This window comes from Cricetulus griseus, chromosome 6 (genome assembly GCF_003668045.3).
Source record: "Cricetulus griseus strain 17A/GY chromosome 6, alternate assembly CriGri-PICRH-1.0, whole genome shotgun sequence".
Lineage (NCBI taxonomy): Eukaryota > Metazoa > Chordata > Mammalia > Rodentia > Cricetidae > Cricetulus > Cricetulus griseus.
In genome coordinates this window covers 101,752,413-101,764,726 of record NC_048599.1, presented here as the reverse complement: position 1 = coordinate 101,764,726, position 12,314 = coordinate 101,752,413, and the positions used below count along the sequence as shown (strand labels likewise).

At 43.4% G+C, this 12,314-nt stretch overlaps 1 pseudogene; it reads right to left on the bottom strand.

Annotated features, from left to right (window-relative positions):
* Positions 1 to 9,888: 9,888 nt before the first annotated feature.
* On the bottom strand, positions 9,889 to 11,559 carry LOC100767147 (annotated as a pseudogene).
* Positions 11,560 to 12,314: the final 755 nt, after the last annotated feature.

The following is a 12,314-nucleotide window of genomic DNA, read 5'->3' as shown; positions in this document are numbered from 1 at the left end:
TTCCCGCCTCCGCCCCGCCCTCAGGCCCCGCCCCTGGCCTGGAGGTCGGAGATGCGGGTCTCCACCCTGTCGCGAGACCCCGCCCCCAAGCTCGCGACACAGCTCCGCCCCATCCCAGGCCCCGCCTCCGGCCTGGAGCTCCGCGGTGCAGCTCTCCACCTCGCCGCCAGGCCCCGCCCCCAGACTGCAGGGACACACCCGCCCCGCCCTAGGGCGCCACCCTAAAGGCCCCGCCCCCAGCCCTGAGGATCGGAAGCTGTGGGTTTCCACCCCCGCTGCCAACGCCCGCCCCCAAGCCCAGGAGACACGGCCTGCCCTGACCCTGCCCTCCCCCCCCCCCCCCCCCCCCCCGCGTCCCCGAGGTCCTCCCACACAGCCCCTTCCCGGCCATCAGGCCTTGCCTAGGCTTGCTGGAACCGTGGCGACTCCAGTCCCCAGTTACAGTACTTCCGTCTTTCCTCCTCCCACAAGATGGCTCCCCGGCTGGGGATCGCCAGTATTGCTTTCCTCCACCTCTGCTCAGAATCAGGGAGGCCTATCATCCTTTTGACTAATCTCAGCCTCCAGTAATCCTGTCCATTCCTCTCAAGGCTAACTTTGTCATTTTATAGTATAGAGTATAAAAGCAAGGACTTAAGTATGTGGGTCCAAACTCTGCCTTCTACCTTTCCCAAAGTAGCCTGACCTTGACCCTCCTAAATCAAAAGAGATTAAAATATAAGCTTCAGTTGTGTGCTTGATTTAGAATAAAATTGTCAGCGATGACTGCTTCTGTTTCTATTTTGGAGGAAACTCTGGGCGTGTTCTCTTAGCTTACTGAGAGGAATCTCCTAATATTCGTAGACATCTACCAAGGCTTCTTGAAGTCAAAGTGTGAACTGTAGTTGAGTTAACTTCTTGGAATCCAAATTATTTCAAATGTAAAGTCTGATGTCAATGGCTTCTTAAAAAATGTCTTGCTTTGCCAATTTAACTGCTTTGTCTGGCAACTACAGTGTCCTATAGTCCTATAGTCTATGCAGTTCTAGTGCAAAACTATATGATTTACTAAGAAAAATTGTAGTGAGCCAAGAGTGGGCTTAAGAATATGATACTTAAGAAAAGGTGAACAGAATTGAAACTATTTTTTTAAAATACAGGCTCCTCACTTCTTTTGGTTCATTGTCTTTTTCACTTTTAACCATGAACTAGCTACTTAAAAAAAAAATAAAGAATCAATACCTCAGTTTTAAACTAAATACTAATGAACTTTGACTGTTAGAGGACTACTGAAAAATAGGCCTGGAAAGGTAAGTTAGGGCCAACCTGTAGGATCCTCATGTTACTGGGGTTTGGACCTTATCCTTTGGTCACACAGTAAGATTGGTAGTTTCCCCACACGGGAACATAACAGTGTATTTCATGCTATATGATCTGGACTCTTTGCCAGGATATGTTAAAAGATTAAAGGCAAGAGAAAGAGTATGGTGACATTGGGACAGCCAAGACATAAGGAAATATCCTACTCTGGGCTGATGGCAGTAAACATGGAGTAAGTTTGACAGGTATTTCAAAGGAGCTTTAGCATTTGATTGCTGATACAGGCAAAGAAGTGGATCTTGTGAATGTTAAGTTTATTTCATCATTCACTGAAATAAAGAGAAGGAATCAGAATAGAGTTTCTAATATATTACCCAGCTCTAAAGTTCTGTTATCTGGAGATGAAAGGAAGAACCATTTCAATGCTTTTACAAATGAGGAAGAAGTTACAAAGAGTGAATTTGGTTCTAGACCTAAAATCTGAAACCCTGAGACATTATTTGTAATAGTCTTCTTCCTTGAAGTTGTCATTCTTTCCATTCTGAGCCCCTGGGAGTTTAGACATTTGTTTTAAAAAACCCCAGGCTTCATATGCCACTCTGAATGAAAGGATGAAAGATACTTCACTGTCTGGTGAGCTGACAATACTCAAGAGGGCATCAGCACACATACGTATAAATGTCAAAGGATATGGTCACAGTCCATTGCTTTACATTTGTTACATCAGTATCTGCTTATAGTTAGCTCTCATTTTTCTGCTTGTTCATTCAACCTGAATTAAAATTAGACTTTGAAGCCTGACAGTGGTGGAATATGCCTTTAATCCCAGAACTCAGGAGGCAGAGGCAGGTGGATCTCTCTGAGTCCGAGGCCAACCTGAGAAACCCTGCCTTGGAAAAAAAAAAGAAAGAAAAGAAAAATAAAATAAAATTAGATTTTGAAAATAAAACTTAAAAAACGGAGTAAATCTACAATAAGTCGCAAGGTACATATTTTGGTTGTAAGGAAATGGTGAACAAGAATAATAATAACTCTTTTATTCAGCTACTATTTGTTAAAAACAGGTAAGCATGAAAAACCAACATAAACTAGAACACTGTAAGAGCATTGACACAGTGTATTATATAAACTTAGAGAAGGCAAAGGCCTGTGTTTGTTAATCTTTTTATCCCTAGAGCTTAGACTAGTCCTTTCTGTGGCATTTTATAGACATTCTATAAATGGCTTTTGCATGGCTGAATAAATTATAATTGCCTACCTTGCCTACCACCTAACCAGGGGGTTGAAGTCTTTTATTCAATGTGAGTTTTTTGCTATAAAGAACTGCTATATAGCTAAACAGTAACTCATTTCTTAATTCAGTAACTGATTTCTTATTTTTCCCTGTTTTCCACTTGGCTTAATTTTGTAGCCTAATTTTAATATTTGTCTAAATGGTTTACTTCTTTGTTGTAAATACTATAACTTAAGTTAATTTCAGGTCATTTTAAGGCTCTGAAAATTATCTTTGCTTATGCTTACAGGTGTGTGTGCTTTGACAAGCACTGAAGAGGTTACTTTTCCCTCTCCCTTTCAAGGGGTATTAAAATACACAAAAGCAATGAGAGGGGGCGGGGTCTGACCATCTTCCCTGGCTATTGATCTTGTTATTGAGAATAGATCAGGTTCAAATATGGATAAATAAGCGGGGGCCATTGTTTGGACCAGAATTTAAGAAGTCAGGCAGAAAAACCATGAAAACAGAGTTGGGTTGTGAAATTACAAGTAAAATCTGTGAATTAGATAAGACAGGATACAGAAACCATAAAGTAGAGTCTTGGGGGCACAGACAATCGTTTCAAGATTTAGCTTCTCCATAGTTGTGGTTTTCTTTTGACCACTTTATTTTGAAAGAACATGAAAAAGAAAGAAATGCACTTGTCTCCTCTTCCAGCCTGCAAGGGAGCTCACTGACTAATTAAACAAATAGTTTTCAAAGAATTTGCAAAGCATCTTTAAGTTTGGGTGGTGTCCAAGATCAAATACTAAAGCTAACAACTTTGTATACTAGAAAGGGACAGTGAAGGAAACTTTGGATTTTACCCTTTACTTTGGAGTAAGTTTATTTATTTATTTATTTATTTATTTATTTATTATTTGGCAGCTTCTAGGTAGAACTACTCAGTAAATAGCACAAGGAAGGAAAGGGGTGGGGAAAGAGGTGGGGAGAGATTTCATACCCTCAGCTCACCTTACTTAAACCCCAGGAGTATTCACCTAATCAAGAATGGGTGGTAGTGGCACACGCCTTTAGTCCCAGCACTTGGCAGGTGGATCTCTGCGAGTTTGTGGCCAGCCTGGTCTACAGAGCAAGTTCCAGGACAACCAGGGCTACACACAGAGAAACCCTGTTTTTTTTTTTTTTTTTTTTTTTTTTTTTTAAAAAAAAAAAACAAAAGAATATCAAGAATATATTTAGGGGGTCCAGTCTCCTCTGCTAGAAGAGGCAGGTCCTTCTATCTCAGATAGACATGTCCACATCACTCTCACCATGACAGTTCTTGCCATACAATTTGTAATTGATAAATACTTGCTGGCATTCTAACTCATGGGATACAACCTAGACAAGATTGTGAAAGCTCTGTATTTAGAGTCATTGAAAAACGGAAACACCTGCCCTTTTGTGGGCTGTCTCCTTCACTGTAAATGAAAGTAACAGAGGGGGAGTAATCCAAACTTTACTCTCTGTTTGGCAGAAGAGTAACCAGATGTTTTTTGGAACTAACAGTAGTTGAAGCAAAAAATGAGAACTCGTCATTGACTATGACACACACACACACACAAATATATGATGAATAAATCTGTTGTGAAACTCTGTTCTCTGGGTATGACATGGCTGTCTCAAAATCAAAGAAGATAAGATTACCCAAACTCTCATAATGTTGACCTCAACATTCTCTGGTGGAAGGATTGGGGGGGGGATCATTGACCCTCACCTGAGATTGTGGCCATGCCTCCTGTCCTGGACCTCATCCCAACCCCTAGTTGCATGTAATCTTACCCACCTCTACATACAGTTTGAGAAAGGTGCTAGAGACTAGAGGTAGACTGCTAACTAAAAAGGGGCATTCCATCTATGCATGTTTTGGAAGTTTGTCATTCATGGTGAGAATTGGGGATGATGCAAGCTATTTATATTCAAACCACAAGCAGATATTCCCAAAATGGAGATCTCCTCTTTCCATTTCCCTTCACCTATTCAGCTTGAGGTTTCTGAGTACAGAGAGAAGAGCCACATTTCCTAATCTCTCTAACATTCCTCTGTTTCTGTTGGAAATGCAAAGCCAGGAAGGACTCTTTTTTTTTCTTTTCTTTTTCTATGATTTTATTTTTTAATTATGTATACAACATTCTGCTTCCATGTATATCTGCACATCAGAAGAGGGCACCAGATCTCATAAGGGATGGTTGTGAGCCACCATATGGTTGCTGGGAATTGAACTCAGGACCTATGGAAGAGCAGCCGGTGCTCTTAACCTCTGAGCCATCTCTCCAGCCCCATCAGGAAGGACTCTTAATCACAGCCAGATATCCAAAATCTGACCAAGATCACTTATAGAACATAGAAGCTATTTATTCAGCATCTATAGATGGTTCTATTGTAGATTCTAGACATCACAAACATGCTTATGAGCAAGCAGGACTATTTGTAGAAGAAAGAGGCAGAAGGTTTTTCTAGGGTATCAGACCCTCTGGAGGAGAAACCTTCTCAAGATGGGAAAAAGGCACACTGAATCTGGCATCTTCCTTCAGAACTGAATCAGTGGCGGTTGCTAGTTCTTTTTGGTTTCTCCTTTGTGTGGGAAAGCAAAACAAAACAACTGCTGTCCTCGCTTCTTGTAGGTCTAGAGCCGTTTCTAAATCCCACTCAGAAAGTCCATGTAATAGGTGCAACTGGGTGAAGTAATTTTCTGATCCATAGTGTGCACTGTGGGTTATGCAGGAAGACTCCAGTGCAATCATTTCACCATCTCTTAAAACTTTGGCTTCTGAGAAATAGTTATAATTCCTCTTATTTTTCCCCAGAGATTTTTTTTTAATATGACTCTTGGCTAATCTTCTCCTTTGTGGTTTGTGTTTTATGTAAGAAATCCTTTCTGTATAAAATATATGACAGCCTTCACTAACATTTTTCCCCTTAAAAGTATCTTTTTAAATTGTTATACTTGGTGCCATTGTTTAACTTCCCATCTGTCTCTGGAGCCCTGTTCTAGACTCAAAGCTTAAAAAGTTCCTTCACACCCAGGGGCCACTTCAGGGACTCCTGATACAATTAACATCAAAGTCCCACAACAGAAAAATCAAATAACAAAAATGTGCAAAGAGATTTAAAAATCTACAGCAGGTATTCAAGGAAGATAACAAAGTCTTATCAGCTACTGGAAATACACGTTATCTTAAAGTCAATATGTTCTCTTCTATTCTGGAGAGATAAGGCCGATAGCATGTGTGGCCCAAAAGCTACCAATCGTTCCCTCTATGGGTAGGTGACGTTTGTCAAATGCTTAGTACAGTGCTTACCCTATTTAATGTCTGTCAGGGCCTTGATGATGCCCTTGTACAAGTCACTCCCCAGTTCCATTTTAAGTCTAAAGAAAAGCCAACTGCCTCACAGAAAGAAATCTTTGTATGAAATTCCTGGAAGGTGTTCTCACAGCTGAACCGTGTTCCGGCTTCTCATATCCACCTGCTCTCCCCGGTTCTTGGCTCAAATTTGAGGCTAGTTGTAGGATTGGGGGCTCCAGCTCTTAAACGGCTTTGTGATCATTTATCCCTGCCATCTTCCACCTGCCCCCAAGGATCGATTCAGATCCCCCATTGTGCCCACCTGTTATTGACTTGGCTCACTTGTGCACTGTGCTCTAACACATCGAATCAGAGGGCCTCCGTGTCAGCTCCTCGGTCCCCTCTGACAGCCATAACTCTCCAGCTGCCACCTTCTGGAAACCACCACAAACCCGCACAGCCAAGCTTACAGGACTCTCCAGTTACTCCAACCATCTGACTGACCCACGGTCATCCTAGCAGAAGAGCCATCTCCCTGGAAGTTCAATACCAAGCCCTGTGTTGGGCCTGTTTTCCTTTTTCCAGGTGACTCTGATAGCTGGGTAGGCCTGAGTGATGACTTCTCCACAGCACCCTTCGCCCCTGACCACTGTAAGAAGTGCCACTCCACACATCTCAGAGGGAAGGGGTTGGGGGAGGGCTGAACGTGAGGTGGAAATGGCTGCCTTGGCTGCTGGCAGAAGGCAGGTGGCTCTTTCCTGCCTCACCAGCCTGTGATATTTTTCTCCAAGTCAGCTTCCTCAGGAAAAAAAAAAAAAAGCACAGACTGGATACCTCATACATATTCCTTCCACTTCCAAGCTATTCACGGGGGAATAGCCCAGGATATTAGCCACTGCCCTGAGATCTTGATTCCACATCCCTGACTCTCCTCTGCATGGTACTCTGAATCCCTGTGCAGCAGCATTCTACCTGGAGGCAAGGTTTATGATCTGAAAGACCTCAGGCCATTTAGAGCCCACCTGTCACAGAGTCCTAGCCACCACAGAGCAATTGTAAGACTGTCTTTAAAAGCAAGCAAGGAAGGAAGGATCATGGGTCTGGAGTTTTCTTCCACTTTCTTCACAGACACAAGTAGACTGCTCAGTGTTCCCTCTTTTCAGGTAAACCTGTTCCAGCCAGGCCAAGTTATGCTTTCCCTGCAAGCCTTGGAAGACATTGCAGTCACAGTTTGTATACACATGACAACACTTAAGAGTGGCAAAGTCTTCAGTAGTTTTGCCCATCTTATGCCAGGAGCCAACAGGTACCTATGATCCAGGTTAACCGACCATGTGCCTACCTGGAGAACTTGTCAACTCTAGTGGAGAATCTACTGAGGATTCCTAGATGATGTATATACCCTGCAGAGATCCTGGCTTCGGGTAGCCCCTACATACTCTTCAGGACTGCTGGGCTCTTTGGTAGGCACTGGGGGAAGGGGGACTCTAAAAAACTTAAGGCATTTTAGGCTTATTTAATTTCTACAGTTGACATGACAGGTTACAAAGACTGTTCTGTTGTACTGTTTTACAACTCTGGAAGTTATCAGCCCCACATCTGGGTTAAAGTCAAAGTTTGAGCAGGGCTGGTTTCTTCGGAAGGTTTTAGGGAAGTGATACAGCCCAGGTTCTAGCCACCCACGTTCCTTGGCCTGTGACCCTCTTCCTCAATTCCAGCCATGCTGCATCTCCCTGGCCTTTCTTCCATGGAATCATTTTCCTGTGATGGCAGTCTGGACATTTTCTCCACTTTCGGTCATCAGGTTGGATTTACCTGGGTAATCCCAAACACTCTCTCCGTCTCAAGTCACACATCTGCTTTGAGTCATTTGTCATGTAAATTCACTTGTCTAACCTAAGGCACAAATCTAGTCTGCTCATATTCTTATAAAGTTTAAATCAAACAACCATGCTCATTCCTAAGAGTATTTATTATCTATGGCTGCTTTCATGCTACAATGGACAATTTGAGAACGTGCACAGTCTGTAAAACTACAGCCAGAGTGGTAGTACACACCTATAATCCTAATACTCCACCAAGGCAGAAGGATTGCCATAGATTAAAGCTAGCCACAGTTATATAGTGGTTTCTAGGGCTAGGGCTAGAGTGAGACTTTGTCTCAATGGAACAGAACAAAACAAAACCCTTAAACTTCCTATCCCAGTCAGAAAATGTTTGCTGGCCTGTAGGTTCATGTCATTAATCCCAGCACCCGGGAAGCAGAGGTAGGCAAATCCCTGTTTGTTCAAAGCCAGCCTGGGTTACACAGTAAGGTCTTGTTTCAGAAGACAAAACAAAACAAAACAAAACAAAAAAACAAAACAACAACCTTGGATTTGAAGCCCTCTATCATCCATCTTCACTATGCTGAGCCAACTTTATTGACATTTTCATTTTATATTTATGCTACAATCCATTCAGATGAGTTTATTCATCTAAATATTGCATATTCATCATCTCTCTCTCTCTCTCTCTCTCTCTCTCTCTCTCTCTCTCTCTTCTCTCTTTCTCTGTTTTCCTAGTGTGGCTGCCTGCACCACGACTAAGTCTGATTATCGGGGGAAAGCCTGGAGATTTGGATGAATGACAAGATGTCTGTTCATTTTCTGAGAGAATGTCTCCCACCTTTATTGTGGAGCAGCCTTATATACAGAATATACAGACTTACAAAAACCCAGGTCAAAGGGTTCACAACAAGATATTGATCCCAGTGGGGTAAGGTCAGGAAAACAGGAGGTACCTGTGGTTATGCTGGAAAACAACTCACAGAGACCCCGTGGGGGCTGGGTCCCAACATCTCCCCCTTCTTTATATATAACAAGTAAGAACTATAAGATTTAAAGAAAATATTTTATCAACTATCCTATCTTTGTGTGTTATCATAACTAAGAAAAACTATACCTATCTGTCTTCAACTCCATCAGAGACCATAAAAGGATAATATATAAACTCTAAAACTGACAGAGACATCTTGCTGCCTAGACAGTCATCCAGAGCTCCTCGGTAATGTTGGGGCATCCATCTTCAGCCTACAGGACACAATGTGTCTGGCAAACTTCTCAGCAAAGCAGGAAATTCTAAACGGTCCACCTGCATTGGCAGTTTGTCCACCACTTTTCTCTGTGCCCTGCATAATGTCTGGCAGACTCTTTCATGAAGCAGGAACCCTTTTAGGATTGTCCATCTTGTTACAGCAGTCACTTTCCTGTGGATCCTGCATGTCCAGTTTATACAAGAACAGTCAAACAGTTCAGGCAAGAGCAGCTTTTTGCCCAAATGGCTAGACTTGCCAAGTCAAAGGCAAACTCTATTTCTTCGATGCCCATCTTCCTCTCAGATGTAATTTGTGTGCCAGGAGCAGTTGTGTCTCACTGTCAAGAAAAACCCTAAAGCATTTAAATGCCATATATTCTATAGGTCTTTGAAATGTTTGAAGACTATCTATCCATCTCAAATACATCTCTGTATATCTAGAAAACCTAACTAATATAAGTTCTGACTGTTATAAGTAGCTATATACAACCTGTACTTAATTATGTATTACATTTTAAAAGATCTGTACCTAAACCAGAGAAGAAATATACATATCACAAAATTGACCTTAAATTTGTACCAACAAATGAAGATCCATTTCAATACAAAGTATTCCTTCCTATATCATATTCCTCCTTTTTCCTTTAAAAAGAGATTGACTGTGATCATTACCACTTTTAACCATTTAAAACATTTAAAAATGAAGAGTTGTTAACATTCACACATTTACGATCACATTTCATACACACATGAGTGGCTATACCATACATACAGCACATACATACATCTTTCATCATCCTTTTCCCTAGGCCATGATTAGTTTGTTGAAATGAAACTTTGAAACCTTAAGGAACCTGTAACTTACTTTCTTTATGACAGGAAGGGACACAACCATTGCCACCCATGGGATGAACCATATGAACAAAACTCATAGAGGAGGGGAGGTGTGGGGAGGGATGGCCCCCTTTCTCATAGCTTGGCATCTTTGGGAGGTCTTGAGGACTGCCTCATATTTGTCCATTCCTGTATGGTGTTCTGCAGGGCCTGGGACTTTTCTTTATCCACTTGGACATAATGTACTTCCTCATCGGACTTGACAGATGATGTGGATGGGTTGTAGTGAGGGCTCAGGGAGTCCGGCTGGAAGTCCAGGGCTAGGTAATCCACATTGCCAGTACTCTTCTTCAGAGCTGGGCTGTTGGTGCCACTGGGGACAGGGGATGTTGACACTGGGTTTTGCATAGGGGCATAGTTCTCCTCTCTGTCTTCAGAGTCTGTGTTGGTGATGTTTTGTATGGAGATGTGATGGCAGTACTGGGAGGAGCTGAAATTAAGGTGTGGTTGACTGCGGACCAAAACTTGGTGACAGTTGACTTGAAAGGGAGCTTATCGATGACAGCATTGTTTCTCAGGTCAAGGGGTATTGGCTTTGCTTTTTGGTCAGGCTTGAGGTTGTGATTGACCAGGGGTGGCTGGATCTCATTTCCTCAGCTGGAGCCTCTATGAATAGGAAGGACTGTGTATGGGTAGCCTAGTGGGTCAAAGCGATGGGGCCCTGTGCTCATGGGGATGTAGACACTTTGGGAATTGTCCTCTGCTTGTTCCATATCCAACAAGGTAGAAGAACCTGGGTTTATGGGCACATAGTTGTCATCAGAGATGGCACTGTCTGATCAACCCACTATAGTCTTTTTCTGGAGATTTAGCAGACCAGCAGGAGGTCTCTCTGCCTCATGTTGGATACTTGTAGTCAGTGACTGGAGGTCTTTGCTGAGGGTTGCCTCACCGTGGTGTCTTTGCCTGACTTGGCTTGGGGGAGCTGGGATGGGAGAGCTATGGCTGAGTCTACTAGGAGGTCTCCAAACTCCTGACACAGGGTGTTGCCTTGATGGTATACACATCCTCTTTATCTGTCTCAGACCCTGTGAGGCTGCCCTTGGTGTGGCTGTGTGAAGCCAGGCTACAGGGGAGGTAAAAAGCACTGTCTTTGAATTCTGTATTGTGTCAGCTTGGCTTGGGAAGGCTAGAGAAGCCATGGACTTAACGGCTGACTCTGCTGATACAGTGTCTATTGCCTTGGGCAAGCTTTTGTGTGGCTGTATTACTCTCCTCTTATGTGCCATGAGAGAAGCTGTCACTCCTCAGATTTTCTGTCCTTTGGCTTATGTACTGGTGCAAGTGGTGATACTCCTGAGGTGCACTAGTGGACAAGGCAGACCAGATGTGGCTTGACACAGGGGGCTGGCTAGAGTGTGAAGGGGCTGAGGAGTTCCTTGCTCAGAGCAGGTGCTGACTGGAGCTGCTGAACTCAGCTGGAGAAGAGCAGGGACTATGACTGACTGAAGATAGGTTTCTCAGGGAGTCCGTGCTCTCCTCAGCCTGATTGAAGCTGCAGATCTGGCAGATGCTCTGGACCCACTTATTCATGTCTGCTTCTGTCTCCGCCACCAGGTAAAAAGTGCGCTCACTGGTCTTGATATTAAACATAAAACTCTGTTGAAGCTCTTTCTTGCTGAAGGTCAGGCCTACATCTACCTGCTCACAGAAGTTCAGGTTAATGATCCGCAGGGGTTTCTTGGAGTGTTCATTCTTGTAGTATTTTAGAACATCTGGGTTGCCACTCATTTGACTGCTCCACAGGATAAACTAGCGCTTCTTCCAAGCCCAAACTTCTTCTTGGAAGGCAATTTCCTCAGCCAACCGGTGCACACCATGCCATTGCCGCTGCTCTTGTGGCAGGCTGACTGGAGCCCGCTGCCTGCTCATGTGGACAAGGGCATGGGCTGCTGGGTCTCCCAGCTGTCGATTCACAGCTCATGGGGGAGGGATTCCTCAGAGGAAGATTTCCTGTGTTTAATAATTTTCTTAGCATTATTACTTAATCCAAAGTCAAAATGAAATCTTGCCAGTATCTTCTCTCTAACAATTCAATTTACTCCAGTTCCTTGTTCCAATTCAACTCTCTCAGGAGTTGAGGTACCTATTTTCCAGTACCTTTTCCAATTCAATCCTTTCAGGAGTTGAGGTCCTATTTTCCCATGCCTTTTCCAATCCACCCTCACAACTCTTTACTTGATGACCAGCCTTCCAAGGGTGATCTCTCAAGGTCCCCTTTCTTTCTTGATCTCGGTGGGACCTCCACTTGTGGCTGCCTGCACTACCACTAAAGAGCATCTGGCGAAAGCCTTGAGATTTGGATGAACGACAAGACGTCCGGTCATTTCCTGAGAGAATTTCTCCCACATTTATTGTGGAGCAGCCTTATATACAGACTTACAAAAACCCTAGGTATAAGGGATCACAACAGGATATTGATACCAGTGAGGTGAGGCAGGAAAAATAGGAGGTACCTGTGGTTATGCTAGAAAACAACTCACAGAGATCCCCGTGGGGCC